The 12,740-nt window shown below is 40.5% G+C and overlaps 1 non-coding gene across 1 annotated transcript; it reads right to left on the reverse strand.

The window, feature by feature from the left end:
* Positions 1-4,735: 4,735 nt before the first annotated feature.
* LOC130971447 (small nucleolar RNA R71) lies at positions 4,736-4,842 on the reverse strand. Its single transcript, XR_009082666.1, has one exon. It is a non-coding gene; the product is annotated as a small nucleolar RNA R71 (small nucleolar RNA).
* Positions 4,843-12,740: the final 7,898 nt, after the last annotated feature.

The following is a 12,740-nucleotide window of genomic DNA, read 5'->3' on the forward strand; positions in this document are numbered from 1 at the left end:
CATGCTTTTGAACTTTTCTCCCAAATTGTGCTTGTTTATGAAAATATACTCTTTTGTGCTTAGTTTGATCTATTTTTATTCCATTTGCCTTCTATTAGATGCCTTGATGTGTTTGTGAGTGATTTCAGGTGTATAAGGTAGGAATAGATTGGAGAAAATGGAAGAAGAGCTTGCAAAGTGGACGAAACATGAAGAATCAAAGGAGGTGAGCTCAGAGACGTGTGCGTGCGCACAGCCTCTTGTGCGTCCGCACAGAATCCCAAGCAGAGCGCGTGGATCAATTCGAGCGCGTCGTACGTTCCGCCAAGCATCGCCTAGTGTGTGTGCGCATAGACACTCGTGCGTACGCACAGAAGGGAATTTTTGCAGAGTGTGCGGACGCACAAGCCTGTGCGTCCGCACAGGTGTCCGCGCATGACTTCATTAGAAAGGCATGTGACTCGTGATTTGGGGGCTTTAGAGGCCCATTTCTGAATTCTTTTAGCTCGTATTGGAGGGGAAAGGAAGGATAATACATAGCATAACATTAGTATAGTTTTAGGAGTAGAATAGAAGGTTTTTAGTTTTAGTTTTCTCTAAGATTTCTCATCTTCTCTATTAGGGTTTCATTAGGGTTTTACATTCCAAGTGCCATTTTCATTTTTGATCTTTGGATTTTGCTAATCTCATTGTAAGTATTCTCTTGTTATTACTCTTTATAGTTACATTGTCATTACTCTTTCTTCTCATTCAAGTTATAGTTCAATTTTGCTTTTCTTTTGCAGTTTCACTTTCTTGTTGATGAGTTTGATGTTTGGTGTTTGTTTTATGCTTTCTTATTGATGCATGAAAACTTGTCTCTCAACAAATTTCCCTTCGGCAAGTATACCGAATTGTCGTCAAGTAAAACTCACAATAGAGTGAGGTCGAATCCCACAAGGATTGATTGGTCAAGCAACTTTAGTTAGAAGAATATGCTAGTTGAGCTAAACAGAATATAGATTGGGAACTTGCAGAAATTTAAATGACTGGAAGTAAATAACAGAAATTAAAGTGCAGAATCTTAAATGGGGAATTGGGGTAATGAGCATGAAAATAAATGGCAGAAAGTAAAGAGAATGGGTAAGATCAGAAATGGGAAAATCATTGGGTTCAGGAGATGTTGCATTCTCCGGATCAAGTTCATTCTCATCTCTTCCTCATCAATGCATTCATTGATCTCCTTAGCAATCTTAAGTGATTGGATCCCAATTCCTTGGCAATCCAATCTCTCTAAGCTTGAACAATTGCCCAATTCCTTGATTTAATTGCTCATGGGAAAAGATAAACTGTGGTCACTGATTATACCACATGTATTTCCAAATCAAAGTGTTGGGAGGATTACATGTCACTATATCCGCCCAAACCTCAATTTGGTCCAACATGAGAAAGCATTTCTAGCATGATCTCCTCATCCCTTTTCCAAGGCTCAAAGGAGATCCAATTATGGAGAGTTTCTTTTCCAAGACAACTAACCAATTGAATTACAATCAAAAGCTTTCTAGTAAGATCAAGAGAAAAGAAAAAAGAAGAAGGATGAAAACTATAATTGATCCATCAAATTACAACAGAGCTTCCTAACCCAATGAAAGGGGTTTAGTTGTTCATAGCTCTAGAAATGAAAAATGGCAGAAAAGAAGAATCCATGCTAAAAGTGCAGAAAAGTAAATATACAGAGAGTAGTTTCCAAAAGTGCCAAGCTTCTCTATAGTTCAAAACTACTCCTATATATACTACTCCTCTTGATCTTCTAGTGAGTTCTTCAAGTCTTGGATGTGGGCTCTGGATCTTGAGTTGAAGCAGTTCTCATCTTTAGTGGGCCCAGCTTACAGAGAAATATGAATTAGGCTTGGGCATTTAGTGAGATTAACGTTGAGTGCCATTGTGGGTTCGAGAACGTTAGTGGCATTCACTTTTTCCACTAACGTTCCACCCTCATGTACCCACGTTAACTCCAACGTTAGTGGTCTTAACGTGACCATTAACATTGCCTTCTCAATTTTTGGCCAACGTTATTGGGACTCACTTTTCCCAATAACATTGGCTTATACCCCTTCGTGAACGTTATTGGGAATCACTTTTCCCATTAACGTTGCTTGGTGCCTTTTGTTCCTACGTTAGAGTTCACGTTAGTATAGCTAACGTGACTCTTAACGTGGGTGTATCTCACCTTCGAGAGCGTTAGTGACACTCATCTTTGTCACTAACGCTCCAAATGCCCAAATTCTCTACGTTAGAACTCACATTAACTAAGTTAACGTGGCTCTTAACGTAGTAGTGATGCCATCTTCCAACGTTAGTGACAAAAGTGAGTGTCACTAACGTTGGCTCCTTGATCTCAACTCCACGTTAACTTTCACGTTAATGGTCTTAACGTGAAAGTTAACGTAGGCAATGCTAGTTGGTCCAACGTTAGTGACAAAAGTGAGTGTCACTAACGTTGGCTTTTGTTTTCCTCTTCCACGTTAGAGTTCATGTTAACTAAGTTCACGTGACTCTTAATGTGGATCATTGCCAAGTTTTCCAACGTTAGTGGTGTTCACTTTTACCACTAACGTTGGAGAAAAACCTTATTGGTGTTCACGTTTTCTCTTAACGTTGGAGTTCTCTTTTGCTTCTACGTTAACTACCACGTTAACTTAGTTAACGTGGCAATAACGTGAGCTATGGATGGCTTCGTAGGTGTTATTGGTGATCACTTTTCTCATTAACGTTGCAAGCTTTTTACCATTCCACGTTAGTGTTTACGTTAACTAGGTTAACGTGAATACTAACGTGGTTCTTCCTTGCTTCCTTTGCCCTGAAATCAAGCAATTAAAGTGCATCAAAGCTCTAGCCAAAGTCATGAGATTATGCATCATCAATTTATCATGCAATTCTAGCAAAATTCTCATGAAATCATGCAAAGTTCACAATAGTTGCTTGAATCAAGGTGTGAGTGTATTTTCATCCAAAACATGCCTTATTCACTAAGAAAATGCATGAAACTACCCTAAAACAGTAAAGAAAAGGTCAGTGAAACTGACCTAGATGCCCTAGCATCACTTATGCTATTCTTGTTGATTGAGATCAATTGTTACTTTTAATTTCAAGTCTTTTCTTATTTTTCTCATGTTTAACCTTTTTGCCCACCAAGTGTTTGACAAAATGTCAAACATGGTTTTAGGCTAAATTTTTGTCTCTTGGATTGGGTAAAGTGAGCAATTGGGTTCCTAGAGTTGGAATGTCCAACATTTAGTGTCAATTCTTGGATTGTTAATTATTCTTGTTTCCACTAACGCTAAGTTGTTGCTAAGGCAATTAGCAAGCAATTTAGGATTTGTGGGTTAAGAACACTTATGCTCATTTAGCTTACCTTCCGATGTGAGGGTTGATCAAGTGAGACTAATCTAAAATAATTGTCATAGTTATGGTTCCAACAAGGAAAGGACCCTTAGCTCACTCCAAGCCAAGATCCCTTTACATGCTTTCAATTTTCCATACATTGCTATGTTAATCTCTTTTATACTTTACTTGTTTATATTACATAGTCGGTTCTTTAATTTCTTCATTAGTTCAATCATTACAATTTTGCATGTTCTTTTATTGCTTTATATGTTCATTTCTTCATTGACAACCCCTTGATCACTAAAACCGGAATTCGCACACTCATTGCCTCTTAAGTGATTCCTTGGGAGATGACCCGGGAGTCAATTACTCTCGGTTTTTAATTTGGTTTTGAGTTGCGACACATCTTGTGAATTTCCAAATTGGTCGGCGACCGATTGTTGGGTTTGGGTCTATACTCGCAACGTTAGTTCTATTTTGAGAAATCCCAACTCGTATGATTGGTGCCGTCAAATTTTTGGCACCGTTGCCGGAGAATTTTCACTTTAAGTTCAATGAGTGCCACGATTTTGGTTGTGTAAATATGTGAATAGTGTGAATAGTTGCTTTTTGGTTTGCTACTTGGCATTAATTGTAGATACTACTTTCCTTCTTTAGTTAGTCTTGGTAGTTATAAATTGTTAAGTTAGTTCTTGTTTACTTGTCTATTTTTTCTTTTCTTGATTTGTTTTGCCTTTCATAATTGCATGCTTTCATTGCCTCCTCAATTGAATGACACGGTCGCTTCCAAACCTGAGCTTGGCCACTTTTGACCTAAAAATCGAAAGAACTTTAACTCGTATAAGGCAAACTCGGCACCGGCTAGCTTCCGTGAATAGTGAAGCGGACTCCCTTGAGGACCATTCCCATTCACTATCACCACCTATCTGTGACTATCATTCTCCAATCAACAAGGAGACTCTATATTCATCTGTAGGAAGTACTGAATTATCTTTGAGTGGCTCAGGTAACACCGTCATGGCGGACCCACCTCGAAGGATTACCCTAAAAGAGGCCAGAACTCCTGATCTTGCCTTACAACCACTTCAAATTCTATCTCCGGTCTTGGACCCAAATTTTGAGCTTAAGTCTGGTATAATCAACTTGCTCCCCAAGTACAATAGATTGCCTGGGGAAGATCCTCTGAAGCACCTTAAGGATTTCCAAGTTGCATGTGCAACTGCAAGAAGACATGGAGCGAATGAAGCCGCGGTGTTGGTCTTTGCTTTCCCTTTCTCTTTGGAGGAAAAAGAGAAGGAGTGGTTTTATACTCAACTGGGTGAAGTTAGATCCAATTGGGACTTGTTGCAAAATGAATTTTTGGAGAAGTTCTACCCCCTAGAAAACTGACAAGCTGAGAAGAGAGATCTCTTGCATTGTGCAATGGGATGGGAAAACTTTGTATGAATATTGGGAGAGATTCAAGAAGTTATTGGAAGCTTACCCTCACCACCAGATTGATGAGTTGGTTCTGATCAGTTATTTCTATCAAGGAATACACCACCAAGACAAACTTCTCATGGATGCCGCGAGTGGAGGATCTTTGACCAAAAACAAGACCACAACAGAAGTATGGGAAGTTATATCGGATCTAGCAAATTCAACTCAACACTCTAGGGCAAGGAGTTTGCAACCAAAAGCTGTGAGCGAGGTTTCTCCCTCCAGAGATGCTATTTTGACAAAGACCCTTGGTGAGATGACAATTTTGTTGAGGAAAATCACCCAGGGGCAACAAATCCCTCAAGCTTTGATAAATGCCCCACCTCAACCTCCTAGGACCGAAGGACCAGCAAGGATATGTGGTGTTTGTTCTTGTACTACTCACTACACCGATGAGTTCCCTCAAATTCAAGAGGACACTACATTGGCGGTTGCTAACCCCTACCCACAAAGACCCAATTACACCCAAGGACCCTACCCACGTGGAGGTAATCAAGGCAAAGGGTGGAGGGATAACTCAAACCAAAGGTGGAACCAAGCTTACCAAGCTCAACCCAACCAAAATACTCAAGTCTATTACCATCAACACCCCCAAGGTTAACCACAATACCAACAATACCAACGACCCCCACAACCTCCATCTCAAGTGAAGTATCAACATCCAAACAGTAGATCCAATCCTTCTCAAGTTAACCAAGCCCTTCCCTCCAATCAATCCCACATGAATGACACAATCCACACCTTCATGCAAGAACAGAGAGAGTTTCATAAGAAACAAGATGCATACATGACCACAATAGCCGAAGCCCTTACTCGTTTAACTCTCCCTCCTCAAACCACACAAAGCACCCAACAAGCTTCAACCTCAAGTAGTTTGTCCTCCCAACCTCAACCCAATCCTAAAGGAAGCATAAATGCCATTACTCTTAGAAGTGGTACTAAGTTGGATAAGAATGTGGCTATACTTGCAAAGTTGAGTGAGGAGACAAACAATGAGGAGGTAGAAGATGAAGTGGAGGTGATGAGGAGTGAAGGTGAAAATATTGACAAAAGTGAGGAAAAACCACCAAAGGTCAAGGAGCCCAAGAGAAAGACCTTGCTTGAAGAGCCTTTGCCTATTCCATTCCCAACCTTGGCCAAGAAAACAAAGAAGCAAGAAGATCTTGACCCCACTATGGTGGAAGTTTTTGAGAAAGTTGAAGTTACCATCCCTCTCTTTCAAGCCATTCAACAAGTGCCGAAATATGTCAAGTTCCTCAAGGATATTTGTACGCACAAAGACAAGCTTGGAAATCTCAATAAAAAGCCGGTAGATGATTCTATCTCTTCTTTACTTCCTGAAAAATGCAATGATCCCGGCCCATGTTTGGTTACTTTTTTTATTGGTAGGACTAAGTTCATGGGCTGTATGTATGATTTGGGAGTGTGTGTGAGCATCATGCCACTCCCCATCTATGAGAGATTGAACTTAGCACCCCTTAAAGAGATCCGGGGCGAGATTTGTGTTAGCCAACAAGAGTATTGTGTCAGTTATAGGGATTGCAGAGAATGTCATAGTCAATATTCAAGGATTACTCTTTCCAGCTGATTTTCACACCTTGGAAACCCCTTCTATTGACTCAACCAAGCCATCATCAATACTCCTTGGACGACCATTCTTGAAGACGGCCCGTTTCAAGTTAGATGCACACTCGGGAGTCTATTCTTTTGAGTCGGATGGCAAGTTAGTCAAGTTCACTTTGGAGGAGTCTGACAAGCCCATTCGTGGAGCTTACATTGTTTTTGGATGCGACATAGTTGAAGACAAAGTGAGTGAAGATGGCAAGGAGCGAAGAAAAGAGGATAATTCAAAGGAGTTAAATTCAAAAGATCATGCTCAACCAAAGCAAGCCAAGGAGTTAGAGATTTTCTTCCTTGGGAAAGTTCCTAAGTGACCAATGAAGCCATGCAAGTCCAACTTAGGACTCTAAACCAAAGTGTTTGGTGGGAGACACCCCACCATGGTGACATTTTTCTAACTCTATCTCTTGTTTATAGATTTTTGAACTATTTGTGTTCTTGTGATATAATGCTTAGCTTAGGTTTGTTTGATGATTTTGAGTTGTATAAGTTGAATTACTTGTGGACGATTATTTTGTGCTTGTTTGAATGATTTGAGATTGGTATGTTATTGTGCTAAGGTTTGGAACCTTAGTTTTGAAGAGAAAAGAAAATTATGAAACAGGGCATCTGTGCGTATGCACCAAGCTGTGCATGCGCACAACTCTGTGTTTTTGCCCCCTGTGCGGCCGCATAGACGTGTGCGTCTACACACGCCTTAACATGCCCTCTGGTCACAGCGCCAGCAAAGCCTGTGCATGCGCGCTGCCCCCTTTTCTCGAATCTGTGCGTACGCACATCTGTGTGTATTGGTGCACGAAATTGCAATAACACTTTTGCAATCCCGCACAACTAACCAGCAAGTGCACTGGGTCGTCCAAGTAATACCTTGCGTGAGCAAGGGTCGATCCCACAGAGATTGTCGGCTTGAAGCAAGCTATGGTTATCTTGTAAATCTTAGTCAGGATATCAGAAATTATCAGGATTGATTGTAAAAAGCAAAAGAACATGAAAAAGGTACTTGTTTTGCAGTAATGGAGAATAGGCTGAGGCTTTGGAGATGCTCCATCTTCCGAATCTCTGCTTTCCTACTGTCATCTTCATCAAACACGCAAGGCTCCTTCCATGGCAAGCTGTATGTAGGGTTTCACCGTTGTCAGTGGTTACCTCCCATCCTCTCATTGGAAATACGTCCCTGATGCTCTGTCACAGCATCGGCTATCCATCTGTCGGTTCTCAATCAGGCCGGAATAGAATCCAGTGATTCTTTTGCGTCTGTCACTAACGCCCCGCCTTCAGGAGTTTGAAGCACGTCACAGTCATTCAATCATTGAGTCCTACTCAGAATACCACAGACAAGGTTTAGACCTTCCGGACTCTCTTGAATGCCGCCATCAGTTCTAGCTTATACCACGAAGATTCCGATTAAAGAATCCAAGAGATATCTACTTAATCTAAGGTAGAACAGAGGTGGTTGTCGGGCACATGTTCATAGTTGAGAATGATGATGAGTGTCACGGATCATCACATTCATCCGGATTAAGAGCAAGTGATATCTTAGAATGGAAGCAAGCATGATTGAATAAGAAACAGTAGTAATTGCATTAATCCATCAAGACACAGCAGAGCTCCTCACCCCCAACCATGGGGTTTAGAGACTCATGCTGTGGAAGGTACACAAGAAACGTGTAAAAAATGTCATGAGGTCATAAGGTACCGATTACAATATCAAAAGATCCTATAAATAGTAAACTAGTATCCTAAGGTTTACAGAAATGAGTAAATGACAGAAAAATCCACTTCCGGGCCCACTTGGTGTGTGCTTGGGCTGAGCAATGAAGCAATTTCATGTAGAGACCTTTTCTGGAGTTAAACGCCAGCTTTCATGCCAGTTTGGGCGTTTAACTCCAAGTTTTATGCCAGTTCCGGCGTTTAACGCTGGAATTTCTGTAGGTGACTTTGAACGCCGGTTTGGGCCATCAAATCTTGGGCAAAGTATGGACTATCATATATTGCTGGAAAGCCCAGGATGTCTACTTTCCAATGCCGTTGAGAGCGCGTCAATTGGGTTTCTGTAGCTCCAGAAAATTTTCTTCGAGTGCAGGGAGGTCAGAATCCAACAACATCTGCAGTCCTTTTCAGTCTCTGGATCAGATTTTTGCTCAGAACCTTCAATTTCAGCCAGAAAATACCTGAAATCACAGAAAAACACACAAACTCATAGTAAAGTCCAGAAAAGTGAATTTTAACTAAAAACTAATAAAAATATACTAAAAACTAACTAAGATACTAAAAACATACTAAAAACAATGCCAAAAAGCGTATAAATTATCCGCTCATCACAACACCAAACTTAAATTGTTGCTTGTCCCCAAGCAACTGAAAATCAAAATAGGATAAAAAGAAGAGAATATACTATAGACTCCAAAATATCAAAGAAACATAGCTCCAATTAGATGAGCGGGACTAGTAGCTTTTTGCCTCCGAACAGTTTTGGCATCTCACTCTATCCTTTGAAGTTCAGAATGATTGGCATCTATGAGAACTCAGAACTCAGATAGTGTTATTGATTCTCCTAGTTAAGTATGATGATTCTTGAACATAGCTAGTGTATGAGTCTTGGCTGTGACCCAAAGCACTCTGTCTTCCAGTATTACCACCGGATACATACATGCCACAGACACATAATTGGGTGAACCTTTTTAGATTGTGACTCAGCTTTGCTAAAGTCCCCAATTAGAGGTGTCCAGGGTTCTTAAGCACACTCTTTTTGCCTTGGTTCACAACTTTATTTCTTTCTTTTTCTTTTCTTCTTTTCTTTTCTTCTCTTTTTTTTTTCGAAAATTTTTTTTTCACTGCTTTTCTTGCTTCAAGAATCAATTTTGATGATTTTTCAGATCCTCAATAACAGTTCTCTTTCTCCTCATTCTTTCAAGAGCCAACAAATTTAACATTCTCAAAACATCAAATTCAAAAGACATATGCACTGTTCAAGCATTCATTCAGAAAACAAAAAGTATTGTCACCACATCAAACTAATTCAACTAGTTTCAAGGATAAATTTCGAAATCCTGTACTTCTTGTTCTTTTGTGATTAAAGCATTTTTCTTTTAAGAGAGGTGATGGATTCATAAGACATTCATAGCTTTAAGGCATAAACTTTAATTTTATTAATTATGAATTAAGAACAAGACTCAGAAAATAAATATAAGATGAAACAAAATAAACTAAAAAAAACGAAAACAATAGGCTCCTAATGATAGAGGTTTTCACAGAGTTAGGACTCAACAACCTTGATTTTGAGAAGTGGATGCTCCCTCAGCTTGGGAGGAGAGCTTTTGGCGTTTCATCTCTTGAATTTCACGCCCCTGCTTCTCTTGTTCCTTCAGCAATTTGCAGAGCATGCAGTTTTGATTCTGCTGTTCTTCCTTAAGTTGCTCCATAGTCTCTTGCAACTTGTTGATAGATGCCTCTAGGCTGGCCAGTAGCCAATTTCAGGGAATTCAGGGAGGAACTCATGCGCCCTCCTTTTGATAGAGTTGTCTTGCACTTGTCCTTCCATTGACTTCTTGGTGATTGGATGTTCAATGGGTATGAACTCATCTACTCCCATCTTCACCCCAGCCTCTTTACAGAGCAAGGAGATCAAGCTTGGGTAAGCCAATTTGGCTTCAGTGGAATTTTTATTTGCAATTGTGTAGATCTCACAAGCAATCACATGATGCACCTCCACTTCTCTTCCAAGCATAATGCAATGAATCATCACTGCTCTCTTGATGGTGACCTCAGAACGGTTGCTAGTGGGCAATATGGAACGCCCAATAAAGTCTAGCCAACCTCTTGCAATTGGTTTGGGACACCCTTTGAATTGGTTATCCACTTAGTTCCAGGGAGGCATATGTCCTCTAGAACTTGATCCAACCCTTTATCTACTCTCACCATCCTCCTATTGAAGGAGTCAGGATCATCTTGCAGTTGAGGTAACTTGAAGATTTCTCTTATTTTGTCCAGATGGAAGTACATAACTTTCCCTCTGACCATGGTTCTGTAGGTATGGTAAGCGGTTCCAGTCATTCTCTGCTTATCTGTCAGCCACAGATTTGAGTAGAATTCCTGAACCATGTTCCTTCCAACCTTTGTCTCAGGATTGGTTAGAACTTCCCAACCTCTGTTTCGAATTTGCTCTTGGATCCCCGGATATTCATCTTCTTTCAGATCAAATTTTACTTCCGGGATCACTGACCTCAGACCCATTATTTTGTGATAATGGTCTTCATGTTCTTTGGTTAAGAACTTCTCTTGATTCCAAAGATTCTTTGGATTAGTCTCTTTCTTTCCTCTTAAATTGGTTTGTTTTCCCTTAGGAGCCATGATCTTGATGAATCTTGGCTTAGTAATCACGGAAAAGCACACCAAACTTAGAGGTTTGCTTGTCCTCAAGCAAAAGAAAAGAGAGAAGAGAGGGGGAGGAAGAGGAAATTCGAATGGTGTGATGGAATGAGGGAGCCAAACGTGTATTTATAAGGTGGGGAGGGGAGTTTTCGAAAAAGAAGAGAGAAATTTGAAAGGAGGTTTGAGAAGATATGGAAAGAAATTGAGAAAAGGGTGAAATTTTTGAACAATGTTTGTAATTGATTTGAAATAAATTTGAAGAGTGGTTTTGATTTTTGAAGATTTGAAAGTGAATGATGAATGATTGAAGTGTGATTTTGTAGAAAAGTATGGGTGAGAAAAGGAAAGTTTGAAAAAAATTGAATTGAAAACAAAATTGTGGTCCCCCCACCAAGCTGGCGTTAAACGCCCAAAATGGCACCCATTCTGGCGTTTAACGCCCATTTGCTACTGGTGGACGAAATTGTGATCACATGTTATTTGTTTATAAAGGATGTTTACTCTTAGGGCACTGTTTATTTTCTTCACAACTCCGTTCAACTAACCAGCAAGTGTACTGGGTCGTCCAAGTAATAACCTTACGTGAGTAAGGGTCGAATCCACAGAGATTGTTGGTATGAAGCAAGCTATGGTCACCTTGTAAATCTCAGTCAGGCGAATTAAACATTGTTTATGATTTTGGAAAATATAAAATAAAAAGAAAATACATAATAAAAGGGATAGAAATACTTATGCAGATTCATTGGTGGGAATTTCAGATAAGCGGAATGGAGATGCTGTAGAGCTCTCGGACGCCTGCTTTCCTACTGCTTCCACTCAATCCTTCTTACTCCTTTCCATGGCAAGCTTTGTTTAGGGGTTCACCATCAACTGTGGCTACTTTCATCCTCACGGGGAAATATCCTATGCGGCTGTCACTCGCACAGCTAACCAGTTTGGAGGCATCACCCATGGTTGATAGCTACATCCCATCCTCGCAGTGAAAGCTAATGCTCACGCACTCTGTCACAGTACGGCCAATCACCGGTTGGTTCCCTCCCCTACTGGAATAGAATCCCTCTTTTGCGTCTGTCACCAACGCCCAGCAGGTTACAGGTTTGAAGCACGTCACAGTCATTCATTACCGGAATCCTACTCGGAACACCACAGACAAGGTTGGACTTTCCGGATTCCCAGGATCCTACTCGGAATACCACAGACAAGGTGAGACTTTCCGGATCCTCATAAATGCCGCCATCTATCTAGCTTATACCACGAAGATTCTGTTGGGGAATCTAAGAGATACACATTCAAGCCTTGTTGCATGTAGAACGGAAGTGGTTGTCAATCACGCGCGTTCATCAGTGAGAATGATAATGAGGGTTATCTAACTCATCACATTCATCATGTTCTTGGGTACGAATGAATATCTTGGAATAAGAATAAGATAGAGATTTGAATAAAAGAAAATAGAACTTCATTAATCTTTGAGGTACAGCAGAGCTCCACACCCTTAATCTATGGTGTGCAGAAACTCCACCGTTGAAAATACATAAGTGAAAGAGGTCCAGGCATGGCCGAATGGCCAGCCCCCTAAAACGTGATCACAGGATTCAGAATACAATCCAGGATCCAGGATGCCTAATACAATAGATAGATGTCCTATATATACTAGACTAGCTACTAGGGTTTACATGAGTAAGTAATTGATGCATAAATCCACTTCCGGGGCCCACTTGGTGTGTGCTTGGGCTGAGCTTGATCAATACACGAGCAGAGGCTTCTCTTGGAGTTGAACTCTGAGTTATGACGTGTTTTGGGCGTTCAACTCCGGATAATGACGTTTTTCTGGCGTTTAACTCCAGACAGCAGCGTGTACTTGGCGTTCAACGCCAAGTTGCGTCGTCATTCTTCGAATAAAGTATGGACTATTATATATTTCTGGA

Source organism: Arachis stenosperma, chromosome 3 (genome assembly GCF_014773155.1).
Source record: "Arachis stenosperma cultivar V10309 chromosome 3, arast.V10309.gnm1.PFL2, whole genome shotgun sequence".
Classification (NCBI taxonomy): Eukaryota; Viridiplantae; Streptophyta; class Magnoliopsida; order Fabales; family Fabaceae; genus Arachis; species Arachis stenosperma.